The following is a 5,296-nucleotide window of genomic DNA, read 5'->3' on the forward strand; positions in this document are numbered from 1 at the left end:
GAGATGAAGATTCCTCAAATCCTGATGAAACCAGTGTGCAAAATGGTTCAAGTTTTTAATGATACAGCTGTTGAAGATGAAACCGTTGAAACTCTGAAAAGAAGGAAGATAACAGAAGAATCTAAGACAACCTCTGACATAAGAAGAAACAACAAATCCTGATCAAGTCATCAAGACATCAACCTCTAATAAAGCTCAAGTTGATTTGAACAAAATGACAGTTATTGATAAGAGAAAACTCCTATGGAAAAATGTTAATCCATCAGATCCTGAGAAAAGTCAACTGCTATCTGATTTCATGACTGTTGGATTGAAAGCCAGAGAAGCAAGAGACAGGGCTGGATTAGGTTATGAAGAAGCCAAGCTCAAGACAGGAGTTGAAGTACTTACTAGAGATCCATTCTTATTAACTGACAAACCTTTTGAGGAAGTTACACAGAAACACCTTGACAAGGTTATATCTGTTCAAGTGTACTAGATGCTCATGATAAAAGTAATGTCAAAGAAAAGCTGATTCTGTTTCTTGAAGATGGAAGAATATACAGAATGTCAGAATCAAATGTGCTAAACAAATCTCTGAAAGAACTTCAATTCTTTCATTATCTTTTGGAGATAAAGTCTGAGATTACCAGGAGTTGGTCAAATTTCATAATGAAGACCATAAGGGATAAAGCCATAATCTCTGGATCAAGGGTTATAGAATTTGTTCCAAATATTGTTGAAGATGATGGAAGTGAAATTCCAATGAAGAAGGATTCTGCTAAACTTGAAGTTATTCTGAAAGAGAAATATCTGTGCTATAATGAAGACTCATCTCATCCAAGAGTAATCAAACTTGGTGATGGATTGGAAAGAAATCACATCACAGTACTTAGGACTGCAATCTACCAGATTGGAAGTCAAGATGTAGAAATGAAGCAAGTCAAGGCTACACTAGCTCAAGTCCTGAGGAATGCAGAAGAGAAGCTGATATCAAACTTTGTCAAGAATCACTTTGGATTCAGATTGACTCAGTAAGATTGGTAAAAGCTACAAGGACTGTAAGTTGTAGTTAGTTGTCTAAATAAATTCTCATTGCATTTGTACTTAAATGTTTTTGACATCATCGAATCTATTAACTTGTAAATTTTTCATAATTTACAAGTTGGGGGAGATTGTTAGATATATTTGAGATGTCATGTCTAATCTGTTGTGTTTATTTCAGAACTTAATATCAGGACTTACTGGAAATCAGAACTTACTGAAGTCAGAACTTATCAGAACTTAAGGCCGTCAGGATTTATATCAGGACTTAAGTGCGGGTACTTCAGATAAGGAATGCAGCTGATTTATAGGAGAGGATCATGACTAAAATAATAGATAATATGCATGCAGAGTTGGACAGCTAGAAGACTTGTAGAAGATAATATCTGATTGATATATTTTAGGAGACAGACTTATATTCCATATCATTTAGAAGATATCTTGTAACTGTGTACTATATAAACATAACTTAGGGTTTACACTATAAGTGTTATCATTCACGAGAATATTATACATTGTATCCTAGCAGCTCTTAGTGATATTCTTCATCACTGAGAGAGAACAACTGTTCTATTGTAATAGAGTTTATTATATTGAATATACTTGATTACTGTTACATACTTGTGTTGATAAATCGATTTGATTGTATAAATACTATATCCAACCCCCTTCTGTAGTGTTGTGTGACCTAACATTTTTTCTTTTTGATTATGTTTTAACCTCAATCTTTTCTAATCTGTCATTCAACTACTTGATAGACAGATGCCCAACATTAACTCTCTTTTCTTTTCTCACTCGACTTGATTCTCCGGGAACAAAGTTTTTAGAAACTGATCCATACTTATCATTCAACTTAGCTAGCTTAGCTTTGCTAACTGGCTTACTAACATTCGACGGATGTGGCTCATTGTCTTTCAACGGATAATCCTTTTGATTATTCGATGGATAATTTTCATCATTCGTCGAGTCCACATCTGTTGAAAGTCCTTTAACCAAGTTGGAATCAAGCTTCTCTTTATTCTTTTTCCAGGCTGCATCACAAAAGGATTCTATACCTTGAACTTTAGTGATTTGAGCATGGACATCTCTGGATGATTTCCATGCCTTAATCACTTCCTGTTCTCGTTCAAGTTGCTTTCTTAAAATCTCCTCTTTCTTTAAGGATTCTATAAGTTCATCCTTACCTTGCATTCTAATTTCAATTTTTCAAACTCAATAAATTGAGTCTCTAGCACATTATTTCTTTAACTTAAAAACACATTGTTTTCTTTAATTTTATTATTTTCTTTAGTGAGAGACTTGATTGTAACACGCAGGTGATATAATTTAGTAGACATATCATTTATTGCATCATTACACTCAGCTTTAGACAAATGAGCTAGGTTAGTTGTAATTACCTGATTGCTTGATGAACTTGTATCTATTTCATCTGACTTGGCCATTAGGGCTAGATTGACATAGTTGATTTCTTCATCTTCATCCAATCCATCTACAGCCGAGTCATTCTCCTGAGTTATGAAAGCCCTTTCCTTTTGTTTGAGCAACTCAAAGTATTTCTGTTTATAGTCAACAGGCTCAAACTTCTTTTTACCAGAATCAGGTTTTCGTCATTCACTAGCAAAATGCCCTCCTAAGCCACATTTGAAACACTTGAATTTTGACTTATCAACCATGTTTCTATTTGGCTTGGATGCTCCAAAATTCTTCTTGAATTTGAGCTTGGCAAACCTCCTGGATAAGAATGCTAGATGCTCATCTATATCATCCATTTCATCTTGGCTCAACTGTTCTTCTTTTTCAGCTACCAGGCCTTTACCCTTGCTTTCACAGACCTTTGATATAGATTCAACAACTTTCACCTTCATCTCTTTCTCCTTCTCTGACTCAATAACTAGTACAATGGATCCTCCCTTCTTCCTTCGCTTCTCCATATTTTCAACTTGCTCTATTTCAAGCTCATAGGTTTTTAGGATGCCATATAGTCTTTCCAAGGTGAATTCCTTGTATTCTTGTAAATTTCTCAATGAGATTGTCATTGGTTTCCACTCCTTTGGGAGAGATCTACGGAACTTGAGGTTAGAGTCTTTTGTTTGATAGACCTTACCATGCAGTTTTAGAACATTCAGCAGTTTTTGAAATCTATTGAAAATATCAGTGAGTGACTCACTTTCTTCACAGTGGAAGTGCTCATATTGTTGAATCAGGAGTTGCATCTTGTTCTCCATTACTTGCTCAGTACCATCACAAATAATCTGTATTGTGTCCCAAACCTCTTTGGTTGTTTTATACTTAATGATGTTGTCAAACATATCAGCATCAACACCATTAAACAGTATATTCATGGCCTTTTTATCTTTCCTAACTTGCTCAATATCTAGATCAGACCATTCATGCCTAGGTTTTGGAACTGATGGTTCATTCCCTGTAGCAGCTCTCATAAGGACATGAGGACCTCTTTCAATGCAGTCCACAAAAGCTTCATCTTGAGTGAGAAGATGTAGGTGCATCTTCATATTCCAATGGTGATAGTTGTCTTTGTTCGGAAATGGAATTTTCACTCCAACATCCTTTTTGTTCATCTTGTTGATTATTGTGATCTTTACACTCTTTGTACTTCAAGATCTTGCTCTGATACCAATTGTTATTCCCAAACAATATAACAAGAATTATATAAGGGGGGTTGAATGTAATTCTGGCTTCTTTTTGAGATTTTAAAAATGCTCTAACTTAATATATATAACAGTATTTGATTTGCAGTAATGCGGAATGGAAGAATAATATAAATCTAAACACTAAGTAATAAAACACAAAGCTTTAAAACTTTCTGGTGGATTAGAATGTATCCACTAGAGATATATTTATATATATATATATATCGAATTAAGAACTCTCTGATGCTTTGAATAGCACACAGCTGCTTTACAAGTGAACAAACAAACTTACAGAGAAATTTTTAACAAATATAGACTTATCTGTTTCTCTGGAAAATAAGCTTACTCTGTTATTTTTTCTGCTTGCTACTCTTCGTTTATATATCACCAAGTTATATGATAGTAAGACAAGACAATAAAAGAAAAATAAGTATAGTCTAATATCATGCTACTACATTACTCTATCCAGCATCTTTGAATATCTTCACATTTGCATGGAAATGGAAATGCTTCTTTATTCTCAAAATCCTGCTTAATAGGCTGCCACATTCCTTTTACAAACACCCGACGCATGTGACTGTGTTGTCACTATCAACAACTATTTTGAATATGATCATCCATCATGATTATGTTGATCATCCGTCGGGATTATATTGATCATCCTTCGGGAGCCTTTATAGATTATCTGTTGAGAGTCTTTCTGCCACTTGACTCTATTTCACTTGTACAGGATTACAAGTGTGGCGCCCCAAAATCGGGGGTCAGGAATCTCGGAGGCCATGCCATCTAAACTACTACAACCATATATATCACACTACAATATATAAATACTCACACTTTACGACCCCACACTTATCACACACACACACACACTTACAGGTTATTATCTTGGAAATGAACCATTCATAGCTAGAGTAATTCAACCATAAAGTGATAATTTGTTAGGTCACACACACACTGTAGAGGGGGTGAATACAGTGTATAGTACACTCAAATCGAACTTTAAGAACTTAAGTAACGAAAAACAAACTTTATTGAAACAATAAACTCTGTTACAGTATGGAACTGTTACCTCTCAGTGATGAACAATATCACGAGAGCTGCTAGGGTTACAATGAATAATCTTCTCGAATTATGATAACACTTATAGTATAAACCCTATGTCTGTGTTTATATACTACACAGTTACAAGATAATCGCTAATTGATATGGAATATAATTCTGCTTCCTAAAATATATCAATCAGATATCTTTTCTTCCAAGTATTCCATTCTTTACAGAATTCCTTCTTCATGCATATCTCTTCTTATGTTTATCTCAATCTTCTTTCCTTTAATCAGCTACTATCCTTATCTGATCGTCCTTCAGCACTTAAGTTCTGATATCTATCATCTGATGATTATCTCCTAATAATATAAGTACTGATATCCTTGAGTCCTGACTTCCAGTATAAGTACTGATCAACAGTTAAGTACTGATTTGTCCTGTTAAGTAAGATCTGAAATCTAAACATAAATTATATTAGCCATGATATTATCAAATATATCTAACAATCTCCCCCAACTTGTAAATTAGCATAATATACAAGTTTAACAGATATTTGATGATGTCAAAAACATTAA

This window comes from Apium graveolens, chromosome 10 (assembly GCF_009905375.1).
Source record: "Apium graveolens cultivar Ventura chromosome 10, ASM990537v1, whole genome shotgun sequence".
Classification (NCBI taxonomy): Eukaryota; Viridiplantae; Streptophyta; class Magnoliopsida; order Apiales; family Apiaceae; genus Apium; species Apium graveolens.